The sequence below is a fragment of the Taeniopygia guttata genome, chromosome 37 (genome assembly GCF_048771995.1).
Source record: "Taeniopygia guttata chromosome 37, bTaeGut7.mat, whole genome shotgun sequence".
Classification (NCBI taxonomy): domain Eukaryota; kingdom Metazoa; phylum Chordata; class Aves; order Passeriformes; family Estrildidae; genus Taeniopygia; species Taeniopygia guttata.
This window is the reverse complement of record NC_133062.1, coordinates 3236060-3249072: the sequence shown is the minus strand read 5'-3', so window position 1 is coordinate 3249072 and position 13013 is coordinate 3236060. Positions and strand designations below refer to the sequence as shown.

The 13013-nt window shown below is 48.1% G+C and overlaps 1 pseudogene; it reads right to left on the bottom strand.

Moving 5' to 3' along the window:
• LOC116807532 (uncharacterized) overlaps window positions 1-9700 on the bottom strand; it is a 1256502-nt pseudogene extending 1246802 nt beyond the window's left edge.
• Between the last annotated feature and the right edge of the window lie 3313 nt (window positions 9701-13013).

Sequence of the window (13013 nt, the reverse complement as noted above, 5' to 3'; positions counted from 1 at the left end):
GATAAAAAAGAAAGAATCCCTCCCGCGGAAACTGGGACTGGATCTTAGGAAGAAGAGGAACCCCGTGGAGTGCTGGATTGAGGGATAAGAGTGCCCAAGAGCATCCAGTATTCAAACCTGCTGGGCTGAGGGATTTGCATCCCAAGAGCACCCAGGGTTGCCGGCTTGAGGATATGCCCAAGGGGATCTGGGGCTGGAAAACACAGCTGGACTGAGGGATATCCAAGAACACCGTAACTGGCCAGTAACACCTAAAATTCTGCTGCGATGAGAGACATCCAGGATTAAACCTGCTGGGTTGAGGGATTAACATTCCAAGAGCACTCAGGGTGTAGATATGTAATGTAGACTGTTTGAAAGTAAAAAGTATCTTGTTGTTGTATGTGAGAGTGAGTGAAAAATAAAAGTGAGTAAATGTAGATGAATGGGAGGATATGTAATGCAGATTGTTTATTTTGAGCTTTACTTTATCTCCTTGGAGGGAGGTGGATTGTGCTGATGTGAGAGTGAGTGTAAAATAAAAGTGAGTGTGGGCTAACAAAAGTATATGTAACAGTATTGTGAAGTCGAGAAGTATGAATGAACAGGCTTGAGGGTATGAATGTGTGAGAGGGAGAGATAAAGGTGAGTAAATATCGATGCATGGAAGTATATGTAATGTAGATTGTTTATTTTGAGCTTTATTTCCTTGGACGGAGGTGTATTGTATTAAATGGTATTGTGAGGAAAAGGATTTTTTTACGTGGGTAGTTGAAAGAAGGTGGTATTCAGGTTATTAGAGAAAGTGGGAAACAGAGGCATGGAGATAAGATTTTGAAAAACGGGACAGAAAACGCGTAAAAAATAAGAAAACAGGTAAAGAAAAGGGAGGGGAGCAAGAGGGAAAAAGAGAAAAACAAAAGGCGTGGGAAATCAATCAAAGGGATTTTGGAGGATCCCATAAGCACTGCTGAAGAATGAGACTTATTTTTAAGTTCGAACATTTATACTTGGGAAGAAATACCGTCGATAATACAGATACTATTTTCTCCAGAAGAAAGGGAAATGATCAGAATTGCAGGCATAAAAGCCTGGAGTAAAGAAAATCCACAGGCCCCCCCCGGGGAGGGCAAAATGCCACCTGCACCTCTTGAGTGGGGTCAAAATTATGAGGAGGGGAGAAAACATATAAATGAGCATTGTAATTTGATTGTTGGGGAAATAGGGGGAGCAGCATCTCGAGGGCAAAGTGCTGAGGGACTTTTGGGGCACAGCAGGGGAGGGGAGAGGCTCCGGCTGAGTGGTTGGACAGACTCGGGAGAAATAGGAGGCAGAGTTCCAGAGTGGATCCTGAGACTGATGTGAGAAAAGCTTTGTTAAGGATTAACTTTGTGCTTGGCCAGATAATGGAAAAAATTGAAGATCGGCATGACAAATTATTAGATGATTTATTAAAGGAGGCTCAGAAAGTCTGTGGCCAAAGCCAAACTAAAAGCAAAGATTGTGGCAGTCACCATGCGAGAAAAAAATTGCAAGAAAACAATAAAAACCCCACAGGCACTACTCCTAGATATGATGGTGGTAGAGACAGGGGAACAGGAAAGAATAAAATCCCAGTGCAATCAAAGTTTCAGAAACATTCCAGGAACATCTGCTTTTACTGTCAGGGCAACACACATTATAAAATAGACTGTCCTAAGAGGGTAACAAATCTGAGAATTTTTAAAGAGATGGGCACCGAGGAAGAATAGGGATGTCAGAGGCTCTATTCTTTAGGGGACAAGTTCCGTCTGGAGCCTGTGATAACTTTAAAAGTGGGTCCCCAAGAGGAAAAATTGGAGTTTGTGGTAGACACAGGGGCAGAAAGAACCTGTCTGTTAAGTATTCGAAAGGTTATAGTGTAAACAAAGATACTGCAAATGTAACAAGAGCAAAAGGAGAAAGTTTCACAGTTCCTGTCATTAAAAATGTGGTAATAGAAGGAGCATAGTGAACCTTGAAGATGCCTTTTGGGCTTGCCCTTTGGCCCAGGAGAGCTGAGAGATCTTGGCCTTTGAATGGGAGGATCCACAAACTGGGAGAAGACAGCAATTAAAATGGACAAAACTACCACAGGGGTTTACTGAATCTCCAAACTTATTTGGACAAGCTTTAGAAACAATACTACAAACTTTTTGCACTCCTCCTAGAATACAAATTATCCAATATGTGGATGATCTTTTACTATCTGGGGAAGCTGAAGCTGAAGTTAGAGAGGCTACTATAAAGCTTTTGAATTTTCTTGGGGAAAAAGGATTAAGGGTATCAAAAGGAAAGCTGCAATTTGTAGAAGCAAAAGTAAAATATCTTAGACACTTGATTAGTAAGGGTAGTCAGAAGCTCAACCCAGACTGAATCACAGGAATTCTATCCCTTCCCCCTCCCTCTTCAAAGGGGGAAATCAGAAAAATAATCGGATTATTGGGATATTGTAGATTGTAGATTGAAGGATGCACACAGGCAGTAAAATTTTTGTATGAATAAACTGACAGAGGAGATGATATAAAATGGAGCAAAAAAGATGGTGAAAAACTAAGAAAACTGAAGTTAAAACTAACCCCAATATCAACTTTAAGCTTACCTTCACTAGCAAAACCCTTTCATCTGTACGTAAATGAAGAAAAGGGGGTAGCTCATAGGGTTTTGTTTCAGGAGTGGGGAGGAGTAAAGAGACCCGTGGCTTATTTATCAAAGATGTGGGATCCAGTAAATCAAGGCTGGCCAGTGTGTGTTCAAGCTATAGCAGCTACTGCAATCCTGGTAGAGAAAAGTCATAAACTGACTTTTGGAGGTAAATCAATTGTGTGCACACCTCATGCAGTATAAAATTTCTTCCGATTTGCATTGTGATTTTTATCTTGAAATACATAACTCACTGTACTCTAGGACTGAGAAACTAGTTTACAGCTGTGACATAGCAAAACCTGCCATTAATTTATTTTGAGTTGATGCAGGCTGTTCACTCAAGTGGTTCTCAGTGTGTAAAGTTAAACTAAAGGTAACACCAGCTGCTTGGTAGGTCAATGAGAAATATTTTTTCTTCCAGCCAGTCCTTTTTCATGTACCCAAATGTGTTTTGCTTTCTTAGTTTTTTTTGTTTGTTTGTTTGTTATTTTTTCTGGAAGTGCTGGCTACTTGCAGTGCACCTGGAACAGCAGCTAGAGTTGTTCATGCATGAGACTTCTGAAAAATAGGGCTCATTTTTTCCCCAGACTTGGAGGTGGCTACATATAGAAAAGGGAACCTACAAAGCGAGGTGAAGAAAAGGTTTCAGTATCTTCTAATGTAAGCTGTTAATTTTTTTACTTTCAGCATCACTGTGAGTGTGTGACACATACACATTAAAAAGATGGTGGGGGGATCTCTGCTTGCTGTAGGTTTATTTCTTGAGTGAGTTAGAGAGCTGTGAGGAAGTTTTGGGCTCCCTGTGTGGATTACCCAGGCCTGCAGGGAGGGCTTGGCCATGATTCCCTCTGTGCTGCAGGCAGCCCTGCAGCATGGCAGCAGTGGCTTCTTGCCTCTGGTGAGTTTGCAGGCAGGGTGCTCCAGCACTGCAGTGCTCAGGGGCAGTTTCCTATTATGACATTAAGGCTTGAACTCAGGAGCGCCTCTTCCCACCCAGTTATTGTTTGTACCTTAGGAACCTCTTTAGAGAGTGTTTCCTGGCAGTCAAAAAGAGAGTATTGCAGAGAAAAATTCCTCACTTGCTGTCCTCCCCCTGCCCTCAACTCTATTCATATTTTGTCTATTCCCTCTTCAAAATACAGATTTGTAAAACTCATGCTCTGTGTCCTCAGATGCCCTTCCCAAATCAAACCTTGGCTTCGTTGCAAATTGCATTGCACTAACTAGCATTGCCTTAAATTTGTTTTGGTGCAGGCAGGGTCACTTTGGAAGTAAGTTGTTGTTTACTTTGTTCCTGCAACCTTTTCAAGCTTGTGAATGGAAAAATTGTGATAGCAAAACATGTCTTTATTTTTGCACTGTCAGCTGTGAGTAGCTGGTAGCCTTGGTGGAGGGTGCCCTGAATTACAGGCCTGCAGAACACACATAACAAAAGTAATTTACTTTGTAAGGAAGTTGAAAAAGGGGGGAGAGGTGATTGGCAGACTCACCTCTCCAGGATGTAGGATTAATGTTAGAAAGTGGATTGATATTGGAATGTGGCTGCTGAAATGTGAAGAGAGAAAAAGAAAGAGAAAGAGAGAGAAAGGGAGAGAGAGAGAGAAAGAGAGCGAAGGGGAGAGCGAAATACACCCCCAAGGTCCCCTCAGCCACAGCTATCTGTAAGTTCTCCCCCATTCCTTCTAGGCAGAGTGACAACAAGGAGGGGGGGAAGTGGGGAAGGACAGAGTTAAACCCAAGGCTGTGAACAGGACCACCAGTAGAGATAAGATCAAGGCAGAGATAGTGACTCTCACAAAGTGGTTTATTGTCTTAAGCAAGATTTCTTTTTTCTTTCTGATTGCTGTTGTTAAGAAGAGAAGGCTTTTGTTCTGAAGACTTAAAGTCTGTAAGACTAAAACAGTTAAATGTTACCCAAAAAGTAAAAGGCAAGAGATGTGATACATCTCATGTTAAAATTGGCCTGGTCTTTTTTATTTAACTAATTACAGCTCACAGGAAGAAAAATTGGTGTCTGCAGCTATTAACACAGCTGGATACAAGAAGAAGAGGCAGATGTAGAAAAAGAGTTTAGTTAAACTCAGAAAGTTTTAAAGAAAACTAATGGTAAAAGTTAATGCAGTATTGTCTTTCTTTTAACACTGTGCTATTAAGAAATCCATTCCAGGTACCACTGAAGCAGCAATCCAAACCACGGAAAGAGGGTGAATTCATGCCAGCAAAACCAAAGGACTTGTGAGGAAACTTGAGGAATGGACTATCATATCTAAACCGGGTGATACCAAATTGACTTCCAACCAGGACTGGGTGGTAATGGTTTGGGAAGACCCAAATGATCCAAGGCAGGTACAAAGAATAACACCTCACTGAGAAATAAGGCAAAGCTTGCATCACTGGTTCTAAGCCCGGCCTGAATAAACCCTGAGACGCCTCCGACACCTCCTTGGCAGAGGAACACTGCCACTTCAAACAGGAGGATCGGGAGTGTTTCAGTCAAAAAGTTCTTATAGTCTGGCCTCAGCCTGTGACTTGTACAGGGAAGAAGGGAAACTGCCATCAGTACTACACTGTATATTTTATGTGATTCATCCCAATACTGGACACGCTAGCTGGGTTACAAGTGAATGTTCAAATTATGGGAATAATTGGTGTTGTAGCTCACAAAATCTATGTTCTTGTTGCAAGAGGTATCAGTACTGAATCAATTCCCTATGCAGATAGAACCCAAAATAACTGAAGTAATAACTTTGTTTTGTGGATGGATTATTAGTGCCTGTTGAGTGAGAAATACCTGAGGAACGGTGGGAAACCACAGTTAAGGAGTGTCGAAAAGGACTTGCCTAAAAAAATGAGTAAAAAGGAGTGACAAGGGAAACAGAGGGCAAGCCTGGACTGAGCACTGTACTCACCACCGAGAAGATCACACGTACCTGCTGTGGGAAGCAACCCCACAGGCAGGGGAGGTGGGGGTATAAGCCATGCCAGACCTCTGTCATTCCTGTTTCTGTCTCTCATTTGTTGTCTTTTCCCTTCTGAGATACCAGCAAGATCGTGTCCCAAATGCTACAGAAAGTATTACACGGAAAGGAACCAAAGTTCCTTTTTGTTACACACACCCATGTCAACAGCCACAGACCCACCCAAACTGAGTACCTGCAGGCAAAATGGGGAAAATATTGGATTACAAGGAACTTAGGAAAAAGTAGTAATACTTGGAGCATGGAATGTCCAAAAGGAGAGAGATGGATTTGTTTTACATTTGATCTTAGACATATAGTCCAAGATTCGGTAAAAAGGCAATTAGTAAACAAAAAGGTGAAACCAGCACAGCAATCTAGCTCTGTATTAACCCCAAATTATATACTGCATCGTATTATAGGACTCCAAGCAGTTATAGAGGAGATAACAAACAAAGCTGTTCAGGCACTGGAATTAATATTGAGTCAGCAAAGCCAAACTATAACTGCAGTGTATTAAAATAGGTTGGCTTTACGCTATTTATTGGCTAAAGAATGGTGTGTACAGATTGTTGAAAATAGATGGCAATGAGGGCGTCATCCTGGAAAAAACAAAGGATATCAGAAAAAAATTATGACCCTGGTATCAGTCAAAAAAAAAACACCGAAGGGAAAATAATGTTAAAAACTAACAGGGGGGGTAATGTATTGAAAATGGGATGGTGGAAGAAATTAGGATTCTTCCTTTTATGTGTTACAAGTGTTTTGATATTTCTTCTTTGTTTAATCCCATATTTTATTTGATTACCAACAGAGTCCAAAGAATGCAGGAGGATAAGAAATATTGCTCAAGCCAAATGATTTATAAAGAATAAGAGGAGAGATTGTGACAAATGCATATTTATAATTGGCTTTTCGCAAGTGTTACAATGAATATTATATGTGTCATGTTAGAAAGTTTATGCTGTTCCATAGGATCTCAATTCCATATAATCCCAGTCCAGTTTGTCCCAGTCTGTAGGATCCCAGTTCCATATTTGATCCCAATCTCTAGTTGTTCCCTGTCCCTATTTGATCCCAGTCCATATTTGATCCCAGTCCCTAGTTGATCCCAGTCCATATTGTGAGGACGCTGGACTCCAGGACGCTTTGGGTGGATGGAGACGAGAGATCTCTGAAGGCTGCCCTTAGAATATCTCGTTTATTAGAGAGGGTGAAAGGCCCTGCTTGGAGTCACCAGACCTGACCCGTGGCAGGCCCGAGGGCGTGGGGGAAGGGAGAGGCAAGGGGTAGAGGGAGATAAGAGAGGATCCCAAGAGGATGTTCCAGGAGAGAGGCAGTTCCAAGAGAAGGGAAGTTCCAAGAGAGCGTCTGGCTCCTCAGGGACTCCTTGTCAGGGGCTTCAAGGTGGGCTGGAACAAGACTTGGGCCAATGGGGTCACAGACTCCTGATGCTTCAGGGGAGTGTTACAGGTGTGGGATGAACCATACATTGGGGTGAGATCCAACAGTCCATTTGACCCTTGGACCTACCTGTAGGTAAGGGCATTGTTCAACCAGAAGGGTGGATTGTCTTCCTCCTGGCTGTACGATTGTGTTCTACTTGTGCAGTGACTACGGTTTGGTATGTCACAACTTGTTACCATCTCAGTCTCTGTATTTTCTAAACCTTTTGCCAGGCAGTCATATTTATAAGGCTTTCCTATTTGAGCTTCCCCAACACATATGATCCCAGGCCATATGATCCCAGTCCATATCTGATCCCAGTCCCAATTTTATCTCAGTCTATATTTGATCCCAGGCCATATGATCCCAGTCCATATCTGACCCCAGTCCCAATTTTATCCCAGTCTATATTTGATCCCAGTCCATAGGATCCCAATCCATATCTGATCCCAGTCTCTATTTGAACACAGTCCGTAGTTGATCAAGGTCTCCAGCTGATCCAAGTCCATATGATCTCAGTCCCAATTTGATCCCAGTCTGTAGGATCCCAGTCCCTATTTTATCCGAGTCCCTTGTTGATACCAGTCCATAGGATCCCAGTCCATGTTTGATCCTTGTCCGTATTTGATCATTCAGTTCATTCCAGTCTGTAGGGCCCCAGTCCCTAATTTATCCCAGTCCTTAGCTGATCCTAGACCACAGGATCTCAGTGCATATTTGATCCCAATCTCTGGTTGATCCCAGTCTATATGGCCCTGCACACATTCCAGAGGTCTGGAATTTCAGCTCCCAGCCAGGAAAAGACATTCCCTTTGCCCTCGAAGGCAAAGCTCTTGCGAAGGGGCTGAAAGTCAAGTGGAGCAAAATCCTACAGAGACATTTCACTGCTGGCCTCCATAACTTCAGCTCCTGAACTAAGAATTAAAATAATAATTGGAAAATAAAATAATTTAAAAATCAGGGTTGGGGCATTGGGGGCAGAGGGGGCAATTAAATTAGAGGAGGATTCCATTAAATCCGGGAAGGATCTTTGGTGGTCCCTGAGGAAATTAAATTGGGGGAGGGTCTTTGGAGGTCCCTGGCTCAAGGGAGACACGGAGAGAGAAACAGAGCAGGCAAAGAGAGGTGGGAGGGAAAGGAGGACACAAACACAATCAGCTGAGAAGGTGGTGCCCTGAAAAACAGAACTGCCACAGACTGGAGATGAACGGCAAAGAAATCAGTAAGTCTGAAAGTTTTATTTGCTATCAAATACATCCCAGCCACCCAGCCCCACACAATCCCCATCCCACCGTTCCAAATTGGGATCCCACTTCTCCCAGTCTCCTCCCAAACCCATCTCACCCTGGCAGCTGTGGAATTGAGTGAGTCTGGCATGGGATTGAGGTTTTTTTTGAGGTGGGAACAAGCAATTTGAGGTGGGATTAAGTCTCTGTGGGTTAAAATTCATTTGTTTTCCATGGGATGTGAGTGGTTTTGAGGTGAAAGATCAATCCCTCTTGGCTTTTGGAGCGCAGAGAGATTGAGAAGAGAAAAAAATAAAGGTCAACACGAAAGGAGAAGCAGCCAGGTGTGTTCCCAACATGGATCACAGGGAATGTGGGTCACCAGGGCTATGCCTAATGTGGGTCCTCCAGTGGGGGATGGAGTTTAGCTCTTCTCGCACTCGGGGCACTCGCAGGGCTTCCCTTACCGGTGCCTCCGTTGGTGTCGGGTCAAGATAGAGCTCTGTGAGAATCTCTTCCCACACCGGGGACACTCGTAGGGCCTCTCCCCGGTGTGGATGCGGCGATGACGGATGAGGATGGAGTTGTCCCTGAATCCCTTCCCGCAGTCGGGGCAGCAGAAGGGCCTCTCCTCTGTGTGAATCCGATAGTGCTGGAGGAGATTGGAGCTGGTCTGAAACCCCTTCCCACACTTGGAACACTCGTAGGGCCTCTCCCCAGTGTGGATGCGGCGATGCTGGATGAGTTTTGAGTTGTCCCTGAATCCCTTCCCACAGTCAGGGCAGTAGAAGGGCCTCTCCTCCGTGTGAACCGGATAGTGCCGGAGGAGACAGGAGCCGGTCTGAAACCTCCTCCCACACTTGGAACACTCATAGGGCCTCTCCCCAGTGTGGATCCTCTGGTGCTTGATCAGGCTGGAGCTCCTGCTGAAGCTCTTCCCACACTTCCCACACTCGTAGGGCCTCTCTCCAGTGTGGATCCTCTGGTGCACGATCAGGTCAGAGCTCCGGCTGAAGCTCTTCCCACACTCCCCACACTCATAGGGTTTCTCCCCAGTGTGGGTCCTCTGGTGCACGATCAGGTCAGAGCTCCACCTGAAGCTCTTCCCACACTCTGAGCACTTGTGGGGCTTCTCCCCATCATGGAGCTGCTCAGGGACATCCAGCTCTGAGCTCTGGCTCGATCTCCGGTCGCCTCCCTGGCCCAGGGTGGGTCTTTCCCCCTCAGATCCCCGCGATCTGCGTTTGCAGCCCCTCCTCGTGCGGGATCTCCAGGACTTTTCCTCCCCGTCGGGTTCCTGTGCTGTTGAGCAGCTCAAAACGGCCTCTTCCACCAGGTTCTGTCGCGGGGATTTGTCCTCCCTGCTCTCCATCCTCAGCTCCTGCTCTGCGGGAGGAAGGACAAGGAGAGGCTCTTCCTCTTCCTCTCAGCCTCCCAGGGGCTGGGAATGGGAAATCCTGGTTTGGGGAAAACAAGGGATGAGCACGTTGAGTTGGAAGCTCCCTCTGTCCCAGTCCATCTCTAGAAGTCCCTGGCCACCTGGCTCCATAAAAACATCCCAAACACCGAGATCCAGCCCTGAAAAAGCCTCCCAGGAGTTCCCCGTCCCTGCTGCCTCCCCTTTGCTGTTCGGGGCTCCCCCCTGTCCCAGCTGCTGGGGTCACGCTTGGATTGGGGGTCCCCCTTCTCCTCACTGCCCGCCCTCCCCAGGCTGCCGGGAGTCCCAGCAATCCCAAAAGCTCCCCCCTCTTGGCTCTTCCCATTCAGGGGTGCCGGGGCTGTTTGGGCTCCTGGGCTCCCTTCTCCCCCTCTTCCCTGCTCTGGGCTGCCTGGGCTCCAAGGAGTCCCCCAAAGGGGCCTTTTCCGCTCAGCTTCGCAGTTCTTCCTTCTCCAAACATCTCCCCAAAAAACCCAACCCAGGCACCCCCCAGGAGATCTGGCCCGAGCTCCCCCTCCCCGCTCACCTGCGGGATGGGGGGCGATGATCCCACAGGTGGGGGCTGCGAATTCAGGCAGGGCTGACCACGCGCTTCTCTCTCCTCTGCTCGATCCGCCTTTCAACCTCCTCTTCCTCATCCTGCCGCTCCTCCTCTTCCATCCCCCCTCCTCCTCCTCCTCCTCCCTAAGCGCACCTCCCGCTCCTCCTCCATCCCTGCCCTTCTCCCCCTGCCCTTCTTTCCCCTCCTCCTGCTCTCTAACCCCACCGCCTTCTGCTCCCTCATCCCTCATCTTCCATCGCTCCTCCTCCTCCTCCTGTGTTCCGTCCCCTCCTGCCTGTCCTCCTTTATCCTTTCCCTTCCATCCCCCCTCCTCCTCCTCCTCCTGCCCCTACCTATCCCCACCTCCCGCTCCTCCTTCATCCCTGCCCTTCCCTCCCTCCTCCTCCTCCCCCAGCAGCAGCGACACCCTCGGTTCCGTTCCCGCAGCCCCGGCAGCCCGCGGCAGGAGCGGGGATGGAGCCGGGACAGGTCGGGATGGGCAGCGCGGGGCTCTCAGCTGCTCCCAGCCGCTGTTCCAGGGGGGAACCCGGCCCGGGCCAAAGGAGAGGCAAACTGGGGAAACTGGGGGCTGCACATCCAAACTGGGGCTGCCTGGGGACCCTGCCTGGGCACTGCCGGCCCTTGGGGCTCCTCTCAGGAGATCAGGAGGGGGGAACGCACAGAGGGCTCGGGGATGCCAGGAGTGGCAGCACTGGGAAGGACTGGTTTGTACTGGGATTGTACTGGAATCATACTGGGAGCAGCTGGGCCCATGCCAGGGCAGACTGCAGTCACCCCGAGGGAGACTGGGATCGTACTGGGATCATACTGACACAGAGTAGGAGCCTATGGGGGCCAACTGAGACCATGCTGGGGGCAAATGGGATATACTGGGAGTGACTGGGAGCATGATGAGGGTGACTGGGAGCAGCTGTGAGCAACTGGGATCATGCTAGGAGCAACTGGGAGGAACTGGGAGTCACTGGGTGCCTGCTGGGGATGACTGGAAACGACTGGGCTTATACTGGGATCATGCTGGAGGTGACTGGGATCATACTGGCAGTGAGTGCCACGACACTGAGGCTGACTGGGAGCGGTTGTGAGCAAATGGGATCGCGCTGGAAGGAACTGGGAGTGAGTGGGAATATGCTGGAAGGAACTGGGGGACACTGTGAGAGACTGGGAGGGACAGTGAGGGTGAAAGGGGCAACTGGAACCATGTGGAGCACAACTGGTTCGTATTGGCACTGACTGGGAGCACACTGGCGTCATCTCTGGATCATACTGGGAGGGACTGGACTAATACTGGGAGTGTCCGAGAGTGACTGGGAACACACCATGCACAGCATCCCTGTACTGGGGGTGACTGGGAGCAACTTGGAGCACTCTGGGAGCAAATGGCATCATACTGGGATTGACTGGGTTGATGTAGCTGGAGGCAACTGGGACCATACTGTGGTGATTGGAAGTTACTGGGATTATACTGGGACCATACTGGGAGTGCTGGCATGTGACAAGGATCATACTGGAGGTTACTGGGCTCATACTGGTGATGAAAGGGAGCAACTGGGATCCCACTTTGGGCTACTGGGAGCAACTGAGAAAAACTGGGATCATGCTGCAAGCAAACTGGAGGAATTGGGAATGACTGGATGCAGGCTGGAGACAACTGGGACATACTGGGCATGACTGAGATCATACTGGGATAACAAGCACCTTACTGGGATCACTGGGAGTGTCTGGGAATGACCACAAAGATGCTGAAGGCAACTGGGATTTACTGGGGATGTCTGTAACCTTACTGGGGTGACTGGGAACACACTGGGAACAACAGGGACCATGCTGGGGAGAACTGAAAGTGAGTGGAAGTGAGTGGGTCTACACCGGGGACAACTGGGCATGACTGGCACCATGCTGGGAGCAACTGGGATCATATGGGGAGTGATGGGGTTGATACAAGGGACAACTGGGGGCAACTGGGATCACACTGGGGAGAACAGGAAGCAACTGAAAGCATGCTGGGGGCAACTGGGATCCTACTGGATCTTACTTGGAGCGACTGGGATCAGGCTGGAAGCAATTGAGGACAACTGGAGTGACTGGGAACATGGTGGGAGCAACTGGGATACACTGGGAGAGACTGAAACCACAGTGGGGGTAAATGAGAACAACTGGAACCACAGTGGATGATAATGGGAGCAGCTGTGCTCGTGCTGGATTCATACTGGGATCCTACTGGAACTGGCTGGCATCATACTGGGAATGACTGGAAGTGTGCTGGCTGTGACTGGAACCATGCTGGAGGTGACTGGGAGCAACTGGGCCCACACTGGGAGTGACAGGGAGTCATTCTGGGCAGGGCTGGAATCATACTGGGAGTGACTGGAACAATACTGGGGGGGACTGGGTGCAGCTGGGATCATCCTGGGAGCCACTGGGATTCCAGCAGGTGTGAATGGATCCTGGCTGGGGGTCACTGGGAGCTACTGGGCCCATGTTGGGAGGAAAATCTGGACACATTGGAAGCAACTGGGACCAACTGGAAGGTACTGGAACTGTGCTGAGGGGACTGAGACCATAAATGGGGAAACTGGGTTCATACTGGGAGCGACTGGGACCACACTTTGGGCAACTGCCAGAAACTGGGATCATGCTGGAGGCAACTGGGAGTAACTGGGAAAGACTGCGATCATTTTGAGGTCACCAGAACCTTACTGGGCCAACTGGAATATACTGGGAGTGTCTGTGACCATACTGGGGGG